Here is a 24,653-nt window from a genome sequence, read left to right as displayed (position 1 = left end):
TTTATAATCTATATGAAATCATCTGCTTTCTCAAAGAGAAGAGATTGGGGGGGGGGTCGGAGGGAAAGAATATGGAGCTCAAAATTTTGAAAAAAAGATGCAAAAATTTTTGTTTATATTTAATTGAGAAAAAATAACATTTTAAAAATCTCCAATCTTTGGATAACTTCAAGCAAAAATGAAGAAGATAATTTAAATGAACTTCTCAAGTATGTGACTAGAGGAAATTTATCTGTGTCTAGCTGTCATTGAGATAAAAATCAGTTGTCTTTATATAGGGTTTCAAATTTGCTAAGACCCTTCAAGGTGATTTCATTTGGTCAAAGTCAAGCTAATTTGATCTATATCACAAAAGGCAAATGCATCGTTATAGTGTTATTGGCTCTGTTCTTACTACAGTTCCATCAAAACCCCTCCTACCTTTCTAGTCTTCTTACACCTAACTCTTCAACACTTCTATTTTGTCTAGTAATAATTGCCTCTTTTTTATCTTTTAGCTCCAGGAATTTTCTCTCGTTGTCCTCGAAGACTTAAATGCTCTCCCTCTTCTGTTCTGACTAATGATTTTCCTGGTTTCCTTTAAGTCCCAACTAAAATTCTACCTTCTACAAGAAGCCTCCCCCAATTCCTATGCTTTCCCTCTAAATTATTTCCTGTTAATCTTGTATATAACTTACTTTCTATATATGTATATGCTGTCTCCCCCATTAGATTGTAAGCGCTTTAAGGGAAGGGACTGTGTTTTGCCTCTTTTTGTATCCCTAAAATTTAGCCTAGTGCATAGAATAGTTTAGGTGCTTAAAGAATTTGCATTGATTGATTGATAAAGGCACAGGAAAAATAATATTTATGAAATTGGAAGAAGGCAGAAAGCTATGAGAAATAAGTGATACATCTGATGATAGGGTCAGCATCCAAAAAAAACTGTTGACAGGTTAGAGTGTTGAGATAAATCTGGTAAGATTAAATTTAATTGAGACAATGTACTGTATAATACCTATATCAAAAATAAATCAACCTCCAAGGAGAGAGTGCTAGAAAACATTTTGGAAAAATATGGTCTTTGTACTATCAGCTCATTAAAAATTAATAGTCTGTATAGCAGTCTGGAAAGCTAATGAAGGAGTCATAGTCACCAGCCATTGGATATTGTGCTTCTTATCTCTATTAGTTGACTATCAGTTATTAGCACTGATTTTAGACAAGTCATTGAGCATCCTCCATTAGAGAACAACCTCAAGTTTATGTCATAAAAGATTTGAATAAATAATTTGTGGATATTTAATAGGGAGAAAAGAAGATTCAGGAAGAATATGGTAACTGTCTTCAAGTTTCAAAGGATAATAGATAGGGTAGCTAGGTAGTGCAATGGATAGGGTGCTTGGCCTGGAGTCAGGAAGACTGATCTTCCTGAGGTGAAATCTGGTCTTAGATACTTTGAGTTCTTTAACACCAGGCAATTCACTTTATCTCCTTTGCCTCATTTTTCTTTCCTCATTTGTAAAATGAATAGAAAAGGAAATGAAAAACCACTCCAGCATCTTTGACAAGAAAAGCTCTAAAAGGGGACATGAAAAGTTGGATATGACCGAAAAATGACTAAACATCACATTTTGGAAGAGGCATATGATTCTCTCTGTTTGCTCCCCAAATGATAGATGTTGAAAAGAAAAAAAAATTAAACTTTAAGGTAAAGAAAAACTTCCTCACAATTTGAGTTATTCCAAAGCAGAATGTGTTATATCTAGCAGTATTGAATTCCCCTTCATTGGAGATTTTAAAGCAAAAGCTGAATGATTACTTGTCAGGAATATTACAAAGAACTTTCTTTTCTGGTACAATTTGCACTACATGACCATTGAGCTCCCTTTCAGTTCTGAAGTTCAACAGTTCTATTAAATGACATATTTGAAGTTACATGGCTAATATGTGACAAAGTTGGAAGTTAAAACCAGATCTCTCAATCTTGGTGCTCTTTCAAATATACTACACTGCCTTTTTAATCTTCAAAACCATCCTTATTATAGGTGTGTTGTTAAATGAGAAACGATCCTTATGGAAATAATCAAAGTGAGTGCTGATAATATAATATAGCAAAAGACTCTGATTTCATTTAACAACCACAAAAATTAAAAAAAAAATAGGCTAAAACTATTTTCAACTGTGGACTCCATGAAACTGGTGAATCATGAACCAAAATCACTGAATTGTTTGTGTGGTGAAATGGAATGCTCATTGGATTTACAATCCAAAGACATGAATCCAAATCTTAATTCTGCTCTTTCCTTACTTGAATGATCTTAGAAACTCACTTTATCTCTCTGCTTTTTTGTTTCTTCCTTGGTAAAATGGAGATGATGGACTGGATTCTTTGCAGCTTCTCCAAATCAGATTTCATGTTCAAAAAACTCCAGGGAGCTGTCCATTCTTTTGGTACTGAAATTGACATCACAATTGAAATTTTTTGATTGTTGACTGACACATGGACATCTTTCCCCCCCCACCCTGGTTATACAAAGATTTTAATTGTCCTACAACAATAGGACACAGAATACTGGTGTGGAGTTAATTACAAAGGCATTGTCATAGGTATGTTTGAAAAAGAAAGAGAAGCATTTCACATCTCACTGAGTATAATTTGTACCTAATTCATATCAGAAGAAATAAGCAGTATATGATCAAATATGAACAAAAATAGATTTTCGAATACCAGAAGTGAATACCAATGTTTATTAGGCCTGGATTTGGCCTTCTAGAATCATGGCATCATGAAAGACTTTATCTTGAAAATGGATTTGATTTGTGGTGAAATTTGATTCAGTTTGTAACCTGATATTTGAATTTGTAGCTAGGTGACACAGTGAATAGAGTGCTGGACTTGGAGAAAGGGAGACCTGAAATTAAGTCTGGGCTCAGATATTTACTAACTGTGTGATCCTGGGTAAGTCATTTAATCTCTATTTTTTCTTAATTCTATAAAGAAGGAAATGACTATCCACTTCAGCATCTTTGCCAAAAAAAACCCATAACAAGGTCATAAAAACTTGGGCACCATTGCTCAACTGAACAGTAACAAAAAAAGCATCTGATCCATAGGTACATTTCTGGCCAAGAGATCACTATCATAATTGCTTACATTTGTATCGCTCTTTTGATTTATAAAGCATCTTCTTTATCATAATCATGTGAGTTAAGCTTGGGGAATGGAAGAGAGATCCAGAGAAGTAAAATGATTTATGTTCAAAGATTTGAATGTACTGATGTAGAGTAAAGTAAATTAGAATCTAGAAAACAATATGTAAATACAAAAAAAACAAAAACAAAAACAAAAACAAAAAAAACCTCCATAAAGTCAGGCAAATCCTGGCTAATTGTAACTATCAAGTTCAATCTCAAAAAATCAATCAATCAATGAACATTTTATTAGATTCTTAGCTATCTATCAGGTACTGTGTTAGGCATTGGAAAATCAAAGACTATGCCCATACAACTTGTGAGTTTCAGAGGAGGTAGCAAAACTCAGATCTTCTGACTCTCTCTGGGACTTGTTTCTTGAATGTATGATATTTCTCAATTATTAAAATAACGTTATTTTAACATTAACTTAGTTATTCCAAGTAAGTTTTTTTTTTTCTGTTGAAAACACCAGGCATTGTTGAAGAACTTGAAATTAATGTAAATTGCATGCTAACATTTGCTGTAAGATGTTACTACAACGAGAAAGAATTATCCTCCAACAGGTTTTGTTGAACTTTTTTTAAAGATGACTTTTGTTCTAACACTATTTACCAAAAATATCTCACTACTACAACATTAACTGACATTACAACCAAATCTGACAACATACCTTACATTCTGCACCTGATTTCCTTCACTTTTCCACAGAGTAGCTTAGTATGTTATTTTATGTATTCAACTTTGCTAGAACATAAACTCCCTGAAATCAAAGTTATTCTTTTTTTTTTTTTTGTCTTTATTTCTAATGCTCAATAAAGTACCCGACAGGTACCTAAGAATCTAATAAAAATGCATATTGTTTGATTCTCTTTTGGGGACTGAGAGCGATAGTCCCAGGATATAATTGTCTTTTTGCCCTTTCTTTTGTATGTGCATCTTATAGCCATTATATATGTTCTCTAGTACAAGAAGTGTTATAAATATTTGGTATCTGGGATTTTTATTTCTATAATTGATCTCTGTGGATTATGCATCATTGGTCAAAGGGTATGAACCAATTTGTGATTTTTCTTGTATAATTTGCAAATTGATTTTCTGGAAGATTGGACCAATTCATAGATGCACCAAGAAAGTATCAATGTGCCTGTTTATCTAATGCCTCTTCAACATTGATTATTTCTGTCTTTAATCTACTTTAATAAGAACTGATTCATTCTCCTCACTCTGAAGCAAAAGGTAGCATTAAACCTCAGAGTTTATGGATTTTTCCTTTATTAGTGATTAGAGTAGCCTTTCATCTAGCTGTTGAGATTTTGAAATTCTTTTAAAGCATCATTTCCTTTGACCACTTATCTATTCAAAAAAAAAAAAAGATCTTAGTAATATCTAATTGTGTCTTTGCTGAACTTTCTGAAAAGTTTTGCTGAACTTTTGGAAATGTGTTTATCTCATCTCTCTATGAGCAAGAAACTTAACATCTAAAACAAAATATGCTTTGAAATTTTTTCAGAACACTATGGTTTTCCTTAGCACTAGGATTTTGAATGAGATATAAGGGGAAAGGTCAGATAAAAGGATATTCTAATAGTCTTTCAAGGAACATCATCTGAGGCTCATGTTAAAGCAGAGTGAAAGCTTGACAATTTGATGGCAACATCTTTTGATGTGTGTGGAATTATACCTTGGTTTTCCATATAGCAAATGGCATTTCTCTACCATAATTCATGCAGCAAATGGCTGATGCCTTTAATGTCTTGTAATATGAAAGTACTTATAGTTTAAAATCTTGTTTGGAGATGATAGTTCATTTTGTTCTCTTATTACAGTGCAACTATGATAAATATGTGCTTTGAATAAGTATTCAGATCATTTTGCCCACATGTGTTAATGAAAACCCTGAGGGATTTATCTGCACATCTATTTTTTATGGGTGATTATCACATTTAATGTTTACCACATATAAAGTAGATGAATGAAATGTCACAATTAAATCTCTAAAGCAATAATTTGTCAAATATCCATGTTGAAAATAAATATCTGTGACCTCCAGTTTGTGAGAAAAGTAGGATAGAGAATGAATTAAAATTCAAAATTATTCAAAACTCTGATACTTTGTTTTTTTAATTTCACCATGGATCTATGAGTTCATCCATGTGGGAATTTCCATTAACAGTAATAATCATGACTATATCCACATTTCATCTTGTTTGATTCTTGTCCATGCTATTATATAATTCCCACAAAGAGGGCTTATTAACTTTTCCCAATTTGATTATTGATATTGTATGTTGGAGTACATGCAGTTTTCCATGAGGTTATTTCACTTCGTGATCAGTACATCTCATTTTGGGGGACTAGTTTTTACAAACTGCATTATTTTTGATATCTTCTGGTTTTATGCTACCAATATTTCCCACTGAATCTTACTTTTCACATCAACAGCACAAAATTACAATAGTGAAATTTTAGAGTTACAGGTTATAGGTATCATCTTCCACATGGCCACTTAAATAGTTCAACCTTGTTAAATAACTGATTTGTGCCCTCTCCATGTTTATTTTTTATGCTTCTTTTAAATTTTGTGTTTGAATGTCAAATTTTCTATTCAGCTCTGCTTTGTTTTATTGTTAGTTCTTTTTTTTTTTAATCAGTAATGCTCTATTTCATTAAAGATCATTTTTTTTCATTGTAGAATTATATTGAGTGTTTAATCCTAGCTCCTTTGACTTCTGCAAAGTCATATTTCTAAGCCTTCCACTCTTTTATAATGGTAGCTGTTAAATATTGTATGAAGCTGACTGTGGCTTCATGGTCTTTGAATTATTTTTTTATTTGCTACTTGCATTATTTCCTCTTTGACTAAGGAGCTCTGGATTTTTGCTGTTATTCCTGGGAGCTTTCATTTGGGGATTTCTTTCAGGAGATGATCAGTGGATTCTTTCATTTTCTACTCTACCCCCTATAATTCCCCCTACCCCAATAGTATTTTATTTTCTCAAATACATGCACAGACAGTTTTCAGCATTCACCTTTGCAAAATCTTATGTTTCAAATTTTTCTCCCTCCCTCCTCCCTTTCCATTCCCCAAGACAGCAAGCAACTTGATATAAGTTAACCGTGTACAATTTTTCTAAACATTTCAATATTCGTCATGTTGTACAAGAAAAGTCAGATCAAAAGGGAAAAAAAAAACATGAGGAAATACACACCAAGCAAACAAACAACAGCCAAAAGGTGAAAACACTATGCTTTGATCCATATTAAATCTCCATAATTCTCTCTCTGGATGTAAATTTTAAGTTTTAAGATAAGTGGGTAGTTTTTTTTTTTTCTTGAAATATGATGTTCAGTTGTTGTTGTTTTAGGCAATCCGATAATTTTTAAATTAGCTCTCCTTAATCTGTTTTCCAGATCAGCTGTTTTTTCAGAGGGGGTATTTTGTTTTCTTCTATTTTTCTTCATTTTTTGGATTTTGTTTTATTGTTTGTTGTCTCATGGAATCATTGGCTTCCATTTGACCAATTTTTATTTTTTAGAAGCTATTTTTTTTTCCAGTGAGGTTTTGTTTTTCCTTTACTATCTAGCCAATTCTAATTTTTTGAGAATTAAAAAAAAAAAGATCTCTCTCTCTCTCTCTCTCTCTCTCTCTCTCTCTCTCTCCCTCTCTCTCTCTCTCTCTCTCTCTCTCTTTAACCAAACTGTATTACATACTTCCTTTCCTATTTTTCTCTCTACCATTCTCATGTGATTTTTAAAAGTCATTTTAAGGTTCTTTTTTCTTAATCTCTTTCTTTAGTTCATCTAACAGTTCTTGTTGGGCTAAAATTTAATCTGTTCTTTGAGCCTTTGCTTGTTGATGTTTTTAAGTCATCATCTTCTGAGTTTATTTCTTATTTATTTCTGCATTGTTGTTTAATAACAGCTTTTTATTTTCAAAACATATGCAAAGATCATCTTCAACATCCACCCTGGCGAAACCTTGTGTTTCAAATTTTTCTGTCTCCCTTCTCCTAAACCCTCTCCCAGACAGTAAGTAATCCAGTGTTAAATATGTGCAATTCTTCTATATATATTTTCACAATTATCATGTTACACAATGAAAAATTATATCAAAAAGGAAAAAAAATCAGAAAGAAAACAAAAGGCAAGCAAACAGCAACAAAAAGGTCAAAATACTATGTTGTGATACATATCCAGTCCCTACAGTCCTCCTTCTGGATACAGATTACTCTCTTCATCACAAATCTATTGGGATTAGACTAAATCATCTCACTGTTGAAAAGAGCCACATTCATCAGAGATGATTGTCACATAATCTTGCTTTTGCTGTGTACATTTCATTTAGAATCAGTTCGAGTAACTCTCTCCAGGTCTGTCTGAACTTATTTTGCTGATTGTTTTTTTGTAGAGGGCTGGAACTCTGAAAAGGTGTACTTGAAGAAATTCAATGGAGAGTTTAACAGGAGTCAGCAGGAAGTCAGTAAGAGTGCAGGAGAGTGCAGAATGTGAACAAATGGAATAAAGAACTGAGTGTGCAAGCAGCAGTGTCTTCGAGTTCTCTGTTGGACGTGAGAACCACTGCTTGGAGAGGCAATGGCCAGAGATCTCTGAATACCTCTGATTGTGGTAAGATTGGTAAAAAACCAATGTACAAAACAGTGGCCAGAGATTTTCTGAAGGCCTGGGAACCAGGCAAGACTAATAACTAGTAATCTCTGGGGGGAGGTTACAATTTTTTTATAGAATAATCTTATTCTATTCATATGCCACAACTTATTCAGCCATTTTCCAATTGATGGGCATTCATTCAGTGTCCAGTTCCTTGCTACTATAGAAAGGGCTACTATATGTGGGTCTGCAAAGTTCTCTGTTTCAGTTTCATTGGGGGGAACAGCCTTCCTTTCAGTTCAGTAATCACAAGTACAGCCAGGTGTTAAAGTCCAAATCCTTTATTGTCTCCTTTCCTGGGACCTGGTTAGCTTTCTTATAATCCAGATCCTTTATCATTTCCTTCCTGGGGCTGGGCAACTTTCTGGAGAGCCTTCCAGAGTCTTAGTTTCAGTGGAGAAGTAAAGGAGGAGAGCCTGCCACCAAGGTAGTGTGAGATGGGATGAATGAATGTGGCTGCGAGTCCCAGTTTATATGCTCCACACTGAGTACAAACCAATGATTATATTGCTAGGAAACCATTATTTGTTGTAGGATTAAATCAGTGCTAAACTAGGTTTAACCATTGTCTCCTCAATTCCACTTAGCACCTTGTTTCAAGTTCTGGCCCATAACATCTCCTTGTAGGATTAAATCAATCATACTGAACCATGCTAAATTAGATAACTATTATCTCTATCAATTCCACTGACTTAGTACCTTGTAAGAATCCTTTGTTTCAAGTTCAGAGTTCTGGCCCATAACATGGGTTCTTTTCCCTTTTTTTAGGATCTCTTTGGGATACAGGCCCAAAAGAGGCACTGCTAGATCAATGGGTATGGACATTTTGATAGCCCAAAGGGCTATCAGTTCTATATTGCTCTCTAGAATGGTTGGATAAGTTCACAACTCTACCAACAATGTATTAATGTCCCAGTTTTCCCACATCCCCTCCAACATTTATCTTTATCTTTTCCTATCATCTGTTTGTTTGTTTGTTGGACTGCCTGCCTGTCTATCAATCTGTCTGTCTGTCTGTCTATCTATCTATCTATCTACCTACATTCGTACCTACCTATCTACCTTATTACTTCTCTATCTCTGTATCTGTCTGACTGCCTGCCTATCTACCTATCTATTTATCTATCTCTCTATCTATAATCTATCTATGTAAATACACATCTCTGTCTCTCTGTCTAACTATCTATCTGTCTGTCTATCTGTCTATTTCTTTATCTTCTCCAATTATTTATTTGTTTGTATTTATGCTTTTATTTATATTTATTTTATTCTGTGTACTATCTTTCACTTTGAATCCAAGTCAGTGTTATTTATGTTTGATAGCAAAAATCTTAGAAAAGAGGAATTGTCCTTTAAAAATTCTCTTTGTATTACATAGCAAAATGTGCAAATTAGGCTTTAAAAATGTGCTTTCATGATGATAAAAATGCGTTCAAAATTGTAGAAAGAATGAGAACCTTATAATGAGAAATCTGGTGTTTTCTGTTAAGAGCTGTTAAACCTTGGACAAATTATCAACCTCTCTGAACTTCTCTTTCCTCATCTGTAAAATGGGAATAATTTTAATTATACTATCTATCTTGTGGGATTGTTTTGCTGCTCTAATGAAGTAACAGAGTTAAAACTGCTTTACAAACTACAAAGGAGCATTAACTGTATAAATAATACTTTCTAACATCTATAAATAATTGTTCTATATAGTGATTATGAACAGCATTCAGGGCACAATAACAACTCATCAAGAGGGAAAGCAAACTTCAGATCATGAGGACATTTCTAAAGACTGATGATTTATGTGACACTATTAATGTCTGTTAAGATAGTTGGTATAATCTCTATTTATTGGATAGAATCCTGAAAAATTCAAGGTTCCTCTGGGAACAATTATGGAGGTGTCTCTAGGGAAGAGGTTGATTGTCTTTTTTCTCTCTATTCCCAAGACATTTAATGTTGTGGAATACTTTAGGAAAAAGCAGCACCTCAGGTTATATACTAGTATCCTCAATGTATTTTTAAACTAGTCTCTATATCATTTTATATCAACATTTCCAGTTGTCCTTTCTGTGAATTTCTGGGATATAGGAAAATGTAAGGAGGGAAGCTGCTCATCATGTCAAGCTATTCAAATGTCTGCGCTTTCTAGGGTAGATATTTCTAACAATCCCTTGGTGCAGAAGGCAGAGTAGGTAAGGGAGGGAGAATTTGGGGAAATACTGTGCACAGATATATCCTCACACCCTAACAAAGAGGAGAATGGCTGATCCATGAAATCTCAGCAGCTCAAATGAGCAAGACACACTGTCTAAAACTAATGCAGCAACTACCTCTCTAATCAAAGTTCACTAGTCTTAACTCTCTCTGCTCTCTCTCTGTTTCTCTCTTGGCTGTTTCTCCCTCCTTTTAGAATGATATTTTGAATGTTCTATTCCACTTTCTTATAAATGTCCACTCTCATCCTTGTTCTGGATCCTCAACACCTATCATACTAACTCCCTTGATTTCTGTAAACATCATATCACTACTGCATTCTCTACTTCCCAGATGCCTTTTCAAGAAGTCCTATTGGCTACCATCTTGTTTCATCTCTCTCATTTAGTGTTGAAAGAGGAGTCTCTGTAGTGATCATTTTGTCTTGATAGAACATTTCTGTGCTATAGTCCAACTTAAGAATGAATGTCCTATTGCCATTGGTGTGGTCCTCTGGGACAAAGTAGTCAAGAGCTTAAGGGCAAGCAATAGCTCTACTGTCATAGTAGAGACAACTCCCACTAGAGAATTGAATATTATGAGACAGGACCATTATCCCAAAGGAGTCTAACACCTGGAATTCAAAACAGGAACTGGATCTATATCCGTCTTAGTATTCTAGAAAATATTGATAGGGAAGGTAGATGAGTTGCTTCTCTGGTTGCCCCACATTTCAATCTTCCAAACAAGACAATCCCTGACCTCCTGGAGTTTACAATGCAATGGGAGAACACAATGTGCCAAAGGAAGCTGGAAAGCAGAAGTTAAGTAGGGAAAGTTCTCAGCAGGGTGCTAGGGATAATGGAGAAGTTCATAACTCTAACAAACTTTTGGTGCAGAAAGCAGAGTGGGTAAGGGAGAGAGAATGTGGGGAAATAATATGCACAGATACATCCTCACACCCTAACAAAAGTCCTGATATTTTCTCGCTAAGTAATTTGGGTAAGCTAAGGTTTATATTTTCCCAAGTTACTGGACAGGTGAACTTCTGGGCAACAGCACATATTTAATAAAGTAATTCACTTCAGGATAACATTTAGATATGTACATGGGCAATACAGATGACTTACAGATGACTGGGATCTGTGAACTATGAGTTCAAATTTGGCTGAGGATTTGTACAGAACAATTAGGAATAAACTGGCTCATGTGAAGAACATGGCTACCTTTTGTACCTTACACAAGACTATATCCTTTCTCCACAGACTATCAGTAGCATGTCAGTGGAAGCCTGACAGATGCCATCCAACTTATACAGCTGAGTGAGGTCACCTTCAAAGAGCTCTCACAACTTGTCAGGTTTGTGCTGTCCCTATGATCAATCTGGTCATTTCTCCATGAGTTGTTCTATCTTGCAAACTCACAGATAGAGTAAGGGGAGGAATCAAGTAATTCTATTGTTAGAGGCCTAACCTATGTGAATACTTGCACTATTAGGGAATAGATTTGCCAGCATTGGATCATTTTGTTCTGTCATTGTTTAGTTTCATCCAGTTCTTTTTGATTCCGTGTATGGTTTTCTTAGGAAAAAAATATTGTGTAGTTTGTCATTTCCTTTTATAGTTATTTTACAGTTGAGGAACATGAGGCAAACAGGGTGAAGTGACTTGCTCAGGGTCACATATCATAAATGTCTGAGGCCAGAATTGAACTTAGGAAATTGAGTCTTCCTGACCCCAGACCCAGTACTCTATTCATTGCATCACCTAGCTGTCCATCTTGTCCTGTGTCTTCCCAATTGTGGATATTCTGGTTCCAGACTTTAGAAGACCCAGGGACCTTCAGCAATCTCTTCTCCTTGGAAAATGTTCCTGTATAGCTTCATGCTGTCATGGTAGTGATAGAAAGCATTAACAACAGCTCCCTACTTTCTTTTTTAAAATAAATGTTTATTGAAACTCTTTTGACATCATTATTACTTCCCAATTATGCCAAATTTCCCCAAATAACCTTCCCTTTAAAAAAGAAAATAAAATCAAGCAAGACAAGTCAATGTATTTCCATATGACAGTATATTCCTCTGTTTGCTTCTTCTCTACCACCTTCCTGACTTGCTGCATATGTTGAAATATATATTCTGATAAAGCGCTTAGATCTTTGAATTGCTGCCCTTATATATAATTATTGTTGTTAGGAAAAGCCATAAGGATTCAATGGGAGGGGGCTCTTAGGAGTAATCAGTGGGTAATATGGGTGCTTTGGTCTAGTGGGACATGGAGATGAAGTGAAACTATAGACAACTGATTGATATATATTTTTTCCAGTAAGGATCATATTGATTTGATTGAGCTAGAAGTAGATCAGGGTCGGGGAGGGAAGAGGAAGGATGGAAGAACATGCACAATGTAGAAAAGTATGAAGCTGGTCAGAGAATAGCAAGCAGGATCTGGGTCTCACCAGTCATAAGTCCAGGGGCCCAAAGCAAGAGTGAGAGTGTAGGGGTGAAGACTGAGGGCTAAATAGGAAGATAACAAGTGTAAGTCAGTTGCCTCTCTTCCCCAGTCCCTCTCTTCTTATTATTGGAGAGTGGAAAGCGCTTTCCAAAACCTTTATTTGAGGAGGGCAATTAGGGCATTCAGGACAACATTCTTTTTATCCCTCATTCTGCTAGATCTCTCTGGACATCTCCATTATCCCTGGCACCCTGCTGAGAACTTTCCCTACTTAACTTCTGCTTTCCAGCTTCCTTTGGCACATTGTTTTTCTCCCATTACATTGTAAACTCCAGGATGGCAGGGATTGTCTTGCTTTTTGTTGTATCCCTGGTGTCTAGCATGATGCCTACTATACAGTAGACAGTTAATAAATGATAGATTAACTGACTATACACATTTGTTACAAAGAGTATTAATTAACTGACTACTAACTGATTTGTTACAAAGATTTGGCTTTTAATTTTGTTTTTCAATGGAGAGAAATGTGGAGAAAGATTTTTGTTCATTGAAAAAATAACAAAATAATCTTTTAAAAATGCTGAAGCCACTTAATTACCTAGCACCTATCCACATAATAATAAAGAAGGATCTTTTAAATTCTTATTCCTCTCAGATCAAGGATCTTAGACCACATCATAGTTTTTGATCTCTTTGTTCCTCTAACCCTAAGTCAAAATTCACTGTCTATTTTCTTCCCCACCAATCTGACATACTTCTTTTCTCACTTCCTGTATTAAATATAATTCCCTAGCCTTTGGAAATTAAATTCCATTATGGCTTTTCTTCCATTATTAAATCTAATTCCTATGGTTGTTTCTTTAGCCCTTAGGTAATGATTTACTGCCCCATGAGTTTTCTAAACAAATGAGTTTCTAGCATCCATTCCTGTCCAAGATATATTGAAACCATGATTTTTAGGTGATCTGTGATATATTTTTAAATAATCTAAAATAATTACTGACTTTTCCCCATTTTTGTCTTCTTAGTTTAGAGCTCCAAGAAAACAAAAATCGGAAAGGCCACTCAGAGAAAAAAAGGTTAGCAAAGGATTGCCATCAAATCCATCGGTGCATGGACTATGGCCCTTAACTTTTCATTGACTTTGCACTTTCAAGGCCAAACTTTTCACAGGAAAGTTCTCAGTGTGATGGAATGAACTCATCTGGACATTTTCCAAAAAAAATCTTTGTGAGAGAGAAATTTCTTTGTCTAAAAACCAGACATATTTACTTAAAAGTTGACAGGAAGGTTGACTTAGAGGTGAAACAGCTACCTGCCTATAACTGTCCCAGGAGATCCTGACTGGCTTGGTTTTCTCAAATGCCCAACCTCAGGGACCTCAGTGTTGCCATGATGGATAACCATTAATTGGCAGGCTTTTTCCATTCTCTGTGAACTCACAATCAGTTTTGTTCTTTCCATGGGAACATTAAATACTGCTGTGTGGGTTTTCTTTAAGTTCGGAATTATGAACAACGCCTTTTTTTTACCTACTAAAATGTTGTTTCACGTGATTTAGATTTTTCATATTGTTTGACAGATACATTGATGTTTTCCCATCCTAGTCACCAAACAAGCCTTTTCTATGAACTTGAACCTCATTTTTGTTCCACCCAGAGATTTGGCTTATGGAAATTGCCTGGAGTGATTGGCTAACAACAGCATCAGAAATATCATGACTGGCTTCTATCCCTGTTTGCTCATTCTCCTGTTGGTCTCTGGTCAACAGTCATAGCTAATAGACTCAATTGACCAATTTTCACCATAGTAGAACTACTCTAAGAAAAGTTATCTGATGGCATAACCTTTGAGAACTCAGCATAAGTGTAATGCCACAATAAGATGTCACAGAAGAAATCTGTGAAGAAAACATAGTTGAAATAGGAAAATAAACATTTAAAAGTTGCTAAGGGGATGTAAAATGAAATAAGTAGAATCAAAACAACTGTGCCCAACTACTGCCATGTAAATGGACATCCCCCAAACAATCAGCCCTGTAAATAGAAGCACCTTCAAATAATCAAAACTGAGCCTGAGCAATGAGCCTGGACTTATCTTGGCCGCCAAAAAGAGCTGTACAAAACCCACATCAACAGCACAGAAGGCAGAATTGGTGGATGTCTTGCTAGTTTTGCTGAATATTTTCTCCTTTCCTTTATTCTTTGTTACAAAGAATAGTCCTTTATTTTGGGAGAATAATAGAGAACTATACAAGGAAGTGAAGGTGATATTTAAAAAATAAAATATATCAATAAAACGTAAATTCACAAAAGGTTGCTAAGCCCCAGAGAGTCTTTTGTCCTCATATTGAACCTAGACTCCAAATCTTAATGATCAGGACTCTTCCCAGGCAAGCTTTTATCACATACTGGCCAAGTTTTCATTAGAACCATTTCCTGGGACCTCTTTCACCTTTCATATAATTGCAGCGTAATTCATGTGTCTTCATTGGCAATTAGCTAGGCAGAGTTGCTCTGCCCTATTCTTGAAAGTTCTCCAAAATACAGGTTTTCAAATGACAAGCAGAAATGGAGAAAGACATCATCAAATGGTCAATTGCATTCTTCTGTGTTTTGTTTTTTGTCAGTTTCTTAAGAAATGGTGAAGGTTTCACAAGCTAATTGTACAATAATTCAGAGTCTGATTCTTTTTGTACAGCAAAATAATGTTGTGGTCATGTATACTTATTGTGTATCTAAGGTATATTTTAATATATTTAACATCTACTGGTCATCCTGCCATTTAGGGGAGGGGGGGGGTAAGAGGTGAAAAATTGGAACAAGAGGTTTGGCAATTGTTAATGCTGTAAAGTTACCCATGTATATATATCCTGTAAATTAAAGGCTATTAAATAAAAAAAAAAAAAAAAGAGAAAATATAGGATAATATACATTACCTTTCAAACCTGCTCCTCTTAAAAAAAAAAAAAATGGTGAAGGTATGATCTTTAATGGACAAGGGAGTGCTTAGCCAGCTCCTTACTTCAGCAATCTGTTGTTTTCTGTTCATCAAAGAACTTTCTTGAGACAGAATATGCTACTGTAATTAACTCCCATCCTCCACCCCCTTTAAAAGACTGAGTACTTTTCTCTATATAATTCCCTAACAACTCTTTGATTTCCCATATCTGTCCAAAAAGAAAAGTCAATAAGATTCTCTGTCCCAAGCTTGTGAGCTGCCGAAGATTTGTTAGCCTCAGCTCTTAAATTCCTTTCATTGCTTTTCAATTTATGTCTGGTTCAGTGTCGTTTTATTCACCTTCTGATATTTCATCCTCTGCTCTAATGATGGAAATAGAATGTGTGTGGGTTACTAAAACAGGAGGGAGAGAAGAGGGAGAGAGGCTCCACAGTGCCAGCATGTTTCCTTTGGCTATTCTCAGAGAGACTGAAAGGGAACTTGAACCTAGTGCCTGATTGGAGTTAGAAATATAAAGAACCTAAGTGAGAAGAAAAATAGAAATGTGAACTTAGCACGTACCATGCAGAATTCTCAAGTGGCAATTTCATGTTATCATTTGTGAATTTAAAAACCACTAGTTTCTTTGGATTAGCTTGAGGAATTCTCAAAAGTCATAGGAAATGAAATTTCAGAGATGAAAGACATCATCTATCTCAGAGATCCTTAACTTGAAGACCATGATGTTTTAAATATACATATATACTACATGTATACATATACATATGTGTATATAAATACACATATATTTACTATCTTTCAATATAATTTATTTCCTTTGTAATTTTATGTGTTTTATTTTATTCATTTAAAAACATTATTTTGAGACAGGCTTCACAGATTTCACCCAACTACAGAAAAAAGCTTCCATAACAAAAAAAAAGATTAAAACCCTTGATTTATTCCATATTTAATGTATAAGAGTAGAAGTCTTCCACTTGTATTAAAGTAATAACACAAAGACAAGAGAGCTGGATTGAATCAATTCATCAAAGGCATACACACTAGGTATAGAAAATCCTTAATCACTTTGGGAGAGTATAATGCTTTGATCATTGGATAAAGACATACAAGTCAGGGAACGAGACAGGTCTTATGATTCGCCAAATGAATCAGCTAAACCTCGAATCAGCTATGTCTCATGGCCTATGTATAACACAACAATTCATTTCAAAGTTGGAATTCCTGCAGAGGATCAGTTGGGTGGCGACTAAATACAGCAGTGAAGAACTCCTTCAAGAAAACTGCTTTTTTTTTTTTTTTTTTTTTTTTTTTTTTTTTGAGGGAAAGGATTGAATTTGTCCTCATCCCCATCTACCAACCTATGTCAGTATCCCCAGAGCAGCAGTAGCTGACGGGAATATTTGCATCAAGACATGAGAGAGACACCAAGAACAAACTAGACAGAAGGAGTACAAGAGCTTTGAAGAGTCTTTAAAGGCACTAATCTTCAGAGATCTCAAGAGAGTTATAACTAGGGCAACTTCATTACATCACCATGAAAAAGGAAAAGGACTTCCAGTAACCAGGAATTAAGAGTTTAGCTTTTGGCTACCTGTGTACTCCAAGGGTGAGCCTACTCAGCTCAGAATCTTTGAGCAAAAGGAATCTATGTCCCTGCTTTAGGGAAACTTGGCAACTAATATTCTTGCTGTACTTTCTAATGAAACACTTTCTATAAAAGTTTTTGAAATTTAATTGAACATTTGATAGTTGCTGGAGGGGCAGCACTGAATTGAAACTCCTAGGTGAGTCCTGGATATTAAATTTTTTCTGTATTGCCCCTTATAATCTTGAGAGGAGTAGTAGACAATCTCTTTCTGAGTACCCAGTTTTTTTGGGATCAGTGTGAGTTGAGTGAATGCTACAATGACCAATCTAGAAAAGAGAAAATAAAACATATTCCAGTATATAAAGCCAGAGACTGGAGAGGCAGAATATTATCTGCATAAAACAGTGATAGATTTTTTTTTAGGTGGTATAGCTTTTGCTTAACTGTTTTTGTCCACTTTTTTTGTAAGTGTTATACAGAAGGATTCAGTTGCTGGGGGTGGAGTGTGAGGGCTGTTATCTAAATATGTTTGTGATATAAATACAGAAGGAACCTGTAAACTATTTTCTAAATTTCAAATTCATTAACTGACTCAACTATATAATGGTGTCAAAGCCTTTGTCAATTCTGGCTGGCCTTCTCTGGACACACTCTAGCTCACCCCAAATTTAGTATATTACTCCCTTTATGGCCTGGTGAGGAAAGAAGACAATGGGTCTAATCTCAACTCTTTCCTGTCTTGAGAGAAAGCTCCAACTAATTTTAGAATTTCTCATTTTAAAGGTATACCACCTCAATATCTAGCATTGCTTGAATAATCTTTTGTCAACATATTTTAATTTATTGAGTTTAATGTCCCATTGCCCATTGTTATTAGGGCAGATAAATGGCAGAAATGTTTTCTCGACTAGATTTTTCAATGTCTATCATGATGTACCTTAAAAAAAAAATAACTTTCTCTACTGGACTTTAAAAAAAAACATACATTTTTATTTATTTTGTTAAATATTTCCCAATTACATGTAAAATTAATATTCTTATTTTTTTAATTGAGTTCCATATTCTTTCTCTCCCATTTCTCCTCACTTCAACTTGATATTGATTATACATTTGAAGCCATTCCCATTTCTAAGTTAGCCGTTTTGTGAAGAAAATATTAAAAAAAAAAAACAAAGTTTTTTTTTTTTTAAAGTATGTTTCCATCTACATACAGCATTCAGGAGTTTTCTTTCTAGAAGTGGATAATATTTTTTCATCATTGGTCCTTTGGAATTGCCTTGGATCATTGTCTTGATCAGATAGCTAACTCTTTTGTGGTTGGTCATCCTTATAATGTTTGTGCTACTGTGTACAATAGTCTCCTGCTTCTCCTCACTTCACATTGCATAAGGCCATGTCCCTTCCCAGGTTTTTTTGAAATTTTCCCTCCTCATTGCTTATAGTACAATAGTGGTCCATCACAATCATATACCACAACTTGTTCAGCCATTCCCTAATAGATCGGCATCCCCTCAATTTGCAATTCTTTGGCATCATGAAAAGAGCTGCTATAAACATTTTTGCACAGAATGGTCTTTTCCCCCTTTCTTTGACCTCTTTGGGATACAGACCTAGCAGCTGTATTGGTAGGTCAAAGAGTGTGTACAGTTTAACAGCTCTTTGGGCATAGTTCCAAATTGTTCTGCAGAATGGTTGGACCAGTACACAACTCCACCAACAATGTCTTAGTATCCCAGTTTCCCCACATTCCCTCTTCTGCTGGAATTTTAATAAGGTCCCAGAATAGTCTAATCTGTCAGAATTGACAGGATAGCAAGATCATAAGGTCACAGAGCAGAGATGAAAGAACCTTAGATATTATTTGGTCCGATTCCTACCCTTCCCCACTACTTGCAGATGAGGAAACTGAAGCTCAGAGAAGTTGGGACATGATCCAATGATACAGCCAGTAACTATGAAGTAGGGGGGATAGGAGAGATTTCAATTTAGCGGTTTTTTTTAAAAAACTGTAGAAACAATGTTCTTTCCAGATTTGTGATTTTTGGTAAATCCATTTTATCTCTCTTTATCTAGAAATTTGAAGAATCATAGTTCTGGGTTCTATTTGTTATTCCATCATTTCATATAAATTTCCCCATATTTTTCTGAATTCCTCATCTCTTACTGGCCAGTAAAATAATGGACAACTATACCAAAAAATAAAACAAGAATTCCCCTCCAAAAAAATCTCCCACAAATAATCCCAGTGGAATCATGAAGAGTCAGGAACAATTGAAGTGACTGGAAAAAAAAATTCTGTGACATTGCTATACACAGTTTGTTTTGCCATTACTCAGTGGCATTCTCTCTTACCACTTCTTTATTTCAAGGCAGTAGAGGTGTTTATCCAGAGAAGAGAAGATTTAGGGGAGATGAGATAACTGTCCTTTGGTGCCCAGGCAATCTAAGTTATAAGGATCTGGAGGAACTTGATATATTCTTCCAACTAGACTCTGCAGTTCATCAAGATGATGACAGTAGAAAGACCACTACACTTGGAGTCAGAGAACAGGGATTTAAACCTTGGCTCTACCACTTAATATCTGTGAGATCATGGACATGTCACTGAGCCTCTCAGCCTCAGTTTCCTCAACTGTAAAATAAGAATGACCTAAAATATATCTGTGGTACCTTGTATATTTAAGATCCTTCAAATCTCCTTGAATATGGCAAGCATATTTGGTGCACATACATGACTAGGTCTTATGGCTCACTTGCATAATCAGAGGAGAATTGACCAAAGTTGTCTGTGCTTGTAGCTCTTTTTTATTGCAATTTTAATTTATGGAATAAAGAAGTATTTTCATAAAACTATAATAAAATAGATGATTGCATATGAAACTGCACATCTATTATCAACAACTTGCTATTCCTTTTAAATAGATAATAACATTATTAGGTAAATTTCTTCTTTCTTTCTTTTTTTCTTTCCTACTCTTCCTGCCCTAGAGATGGCTATCATTAGACACAAATAGGTATATGTGCATAAACTTATTCTATACATACTTCTATTTATTATTTCTTTCTCTTGATGCAGATAGTATCTTCCTCATATATAGTTTGTAGATAATTTGGATATTTATATTAATAAAAATGACTCAAAGTTTTTCTTAAAACAATATTGCTGTTACTGAATACAATGTTCTCTTGGTTCTGCTCATTTTACTCTTCATTATCTTGTTTTAGGATTACTGAGTTCATTATTTCTTTTAGAACAGTAGTACTCAATCACAATCGTATATTTGGTTAGTCATTCCCCAATTGATGAGCACTCTTGCAATTTCCAGTTTTTTGTCTACATAAACAGGTTTGCCATAAATACTCTAGAACATGTAGGTTCTTTCTCCTTTTTACCTAATTATCTTTAGTAACCAATTTAGCAATGGTGTTGCTGGACCAAAGAATATAGGTTGTTTAATTACTCTTTGAGTATAACTCCAGATTGCTCTTCAAAATCATTGGATCAATTCATTACTCCACCAAAAGTGGATTAGTATCCCAATTTCTCCCCACCTCCAATACTGGTCACTTCCCCCTCAATTTGGTGGTATAAAATAACATCTCAAGATTGTTTTAATTTTCATATCTTAAGGAATTTTAAATTATGCATGGAAGACATTTTATCGGCAATGAGTCTCTAAGGTTGTGTTTTGTTTTACCAAATAAAATGTTATTTTGCAATTGTAAAAGAGATGAAGCTTTCCTGTGAGGTATCTACAAGTCACTTACAGACTTGCAGCTGAATTTAGACAAGCAACTTAGGCTTCTTATGTCCCTCACCACTCCTGTGATTTTAGTTATTTCTTGGGTGAGAAAACACTTGCAAAGACTGCTGGGTACTTTTCCTGTGGTATTCTGGACAGCTCCCTATAGTAGTGGGGCAAGGCACCTAACTATGTCTATTCTTTGACTTATCTCCTATGATCAAATCAGAAGTGCAGTGTCCTAAAGAAATTGAAAAGTTTCATGCGAAAAATTAGATGTAGAGAATTTTTTTTTGCCTTTCTTTGCATTCTCAGTGCTTGGCATACAGTAGGTGCTTAATAAATGCTTATTGACTGACTGATAGACTTTGGAGAACCTCAATAAACAATCAAGAAACATTTATTAATCAACTAATATGTATAAAGAAATGAGACTGTGAAAGGAAAGCATTCCCTGCATTCAAGGAGCTTATGTTTTAAGGAGATAATGTGCTCGAATCTTTCAAGACATTTATAAAAATAGATATGAGATAACCTTGGCATGAAAGACACTATTACCTGCAGATATTTGTGGGAGAAGACCAAAGAAAAGTCTCCTACAATAGGTCCCTTTTGAGCTGAGGAAAACTCCTAAGATTTAAAACCTCAAACCCATTCTCAGGGCCCATAATTATCTAAACTAGTTCAAAGATTACAGAACCAGGGTATTAAACCTCATACTGATGACCATGATTGGAGAGCAGACACCAGAGGCTCCAGCTCAAACCCTTGAGTGTCACTTCATGGAAGATTTAATGAGATTTTCCTAACCAGATGATTGGAATAGAAGATTACTCAACAAGCTGTTTCCTATAGGACTAATTATGATGGAAAAGACCATTCTATCCTGAAAATATGGGAAGCCTGATGCTTTGGAGAGATGAATTGGAGCCATCATGGTTTTTGGCTCATGCGACACAGCTGGCTTCTGTTCTGTGAATGACTGGATGGCTCTGGGCCTCAATCCCTGTTTTCATCAGTACTCAGCTGCTCCATTTTCAATAATTGATAGGCTGCATTTCTTTCCAGTTCTGGAAGAAGAGCGCTTTATACTTGATGGAGTTCTTTCAAATTCATTGCCTTGATGAATATTGTTACCTATTTTTACTAGAAGAAACAAATACAAAAAGATTAAGTTACTAGTTCAAAATCATATAGCATATAAAAGTTGGGGCTTAGGTCTTCTGAATTCTAGTTCGTGACTCCTATTTCATTATGTAATTGTTGACTAACATTTCATTTTGTTATTGTTATCATTGTGATTAAAGACCAGTTATCGGTCTTGCTATGCCTTTATTAGTCATTTTAGCTCTTCATTGCCCACTTTGGGATTTTCTTGGCCAAGAGAAAGGCTGGTCCTTTCCTTCAGCTCATTTTAAAGAGGAGGAAACTGAGGCAAAGAGGTTTAAATGACTTGCATAGGACCACATAGCTAATAAGTACCTGATGTCAGATTTGAACACAGGAAAATGAATCTTTCTGACTCTAGGCCTGCACTCTATCCACCATACCAGCTAATTGCTCTGCTACCTCTTTAAGTGAGAACAAAGACTGTGAACAAACTATCCCTGCTATTGTCGTGTGCCATAAAAAATGAACAGCCATTCCTGTAATGGACTTGAGCTCACTCAACTAGTCATAACAAATGTATAACTAGTCAGAGCAAAGTGGGCTTTGTCTCAAATGCTGAGATGGGAGTGGGCAACATGATTCCTCCTATGCTTAGCTCTTGAAGGATGCTTCTTCTTATGAAGGATGCTTTTCCCTCTTGGAATCTGCTGTCACCTGTATGCTTAGTACCACTTTAACGGTGGTACAAACTTCTCCCAGTGCCATTTTGGTACCCTTCTTTCAGGGTCCCTCCAATCTTTATAGAGATTGGATCACGCCCCTCTTCCTGCTCTCCTCTGGGTAGCTGCCATTCATTGTTCATGTCCTCCTCCCCACCCCAAACACATACTCAGGTGTTTTGTCCCAGTTACCACTCTGCACTCTTTTCAGATTTCTTTAACATTTCTGGTCTAGGTTTGCCCTAGATTCAGTATCTCCCCGGTCTTCTTGTCTCTTTTGCCTTTAGCATTTCATGGTACCCATTTGGTTCTTTTCATTCTCTGGCTTAAAGTCTTTTCCTCTAACTAGGAGAGTTAGCCACAATTAAACTTGGCTACCTAGATTCCTACCAAATGACCGAAATAACCTTTCTTGAGCAAGTGAGTCCCACTCTCAGCTCTGGCTACAATCATAGTTTTAATTCATGGTTTCCCTCCATTTCCTGGTAGATGATCAAGACCAAAATGTTTTGCCATGCTTTATAAGTGTCTTGGAGGATTCTAGCACATTTTCTTCTCATCAAAACACACACACAGGTACTCATGTGTACACATATATATGTATACATACATATATGTGTGTGTTTATATATATATATATTACACCTTTTGTGTGCAATGGTAGCCATCTCTAGGATGGGGAGGGGAGAAAACAAAAAGAAATATATAGGATAATTTTGTTGTATATTTGAAAAGAATAGCAAATTGTACATAGTAGATTTGCAGTTTCATGGACAATAATCTTTTTATTGTACTATGTTATTAAAGTGCTTGTTTTATTCCATAAATTAAAAATAAAAATTTAAAAATGTACAGCCCTCCTTCTTTTGGTGGAATTTGGGGACTACAGGTACAGAAAATACCAGTGGTCAGATTCTGTTAATGAGTTGACTGATTTTTTTCTTCCTTTTTCGGTTTTACCCTTTTATTTTCCACAAGGGTTGGCTTTCTGGTTAGGAGGTGGCAGAGAGTTATATTTGGAAATGAAGATGATATTAAAAACAAAAGACATCATTAAAATTTTAATGAAAAATAAAATAAAAAATAATAGCAATAAAATTCAGCAATCTCTGGATGCTACAATGGCATTAAGATGGAGATTCTCCTCAAATGAAAAAGGGTTGTTTAAAATGTTAAAGTCAGCTCAGTATCATTATAGCTTTCGTAGGATTGAGAATTAAGCAAAAGCTGTAATGTACATCTTTTTTAAAATTGCTCCTTGATATCTTTTGTCTTTCTCTCACATTCTTTTTTTTTTTTTTTTTTTAACCTAGAGGGTAGCATTTCTCACACTGGTTTGCTCTTTTAATTTCAGCATCTGAGACTGACATTAAATGGCTCACCTATCCCCACACAGTCAGTAAGCATTTGATGTGAGATTCAAACAAAGGTCCGACTGCAAACTCAATCAACTGGCAATCATTCAGCCATGTCTCCTTCTCATTTCTTTCCCTGCCCATTTGCTTTTATGACCACACAATACGTGAACAGTATTTTTTACATCACTTCGTGAAAATCTCATCTCTGGGAAGATGCCGCAAGTGTTCCATGCCCACCATATGATTCTCCATTCACTTGCTGACAATTATATTTTATGGTTTCTAGCCATATGGCAAAACAAGTATCAGTGTTAAAAAGATGGGTTTTTTTGTTTATGTTTTTTTTGGTCATGGAGCAATCTTAGGCTGTTGAAAGAGTTGGACAATTTCCTAAATGCAATCCAGCTTGCCGTCTTGTTTAGTTTTGGGCACAGTTCATTGTTCAGCTGTTGTGTCTATCCCACATGGAGCAAGTTAATGGGCTGCTCTATATAATTATGTTATCACTTGGAAAATGGATATTTTCTTCATTTATTTGTTTTTACCTGTGTGGATTGCTAAGACAAACTCTTTGAAAGTTCATGGACCATGCTTGTCCTGTAGTATTAGGCAGCAAAGAAACAATGAATAAAGTATAGGAATCATAGATCATAGATTCAGAACAGGACGAGACCTTAGCAGTCACT

Source organism: Sarcophilus harrisii, chromosome 1 (assembly GCF_902635505.1).
Source record: "Sarcophilus harrisii chromosome 1, mSarHar1.11, whole genome shotgun sequence".
Taxonomy (NCBI): Eukaryota; Metazoa; Chordata; class Mammalia; order Dasyuromorphia; family Dasyuridae; genus Sarcophilus; species Sarcophilus harrisii.
Note: the sequence above shows the minus strand (reverse complement) of the source record.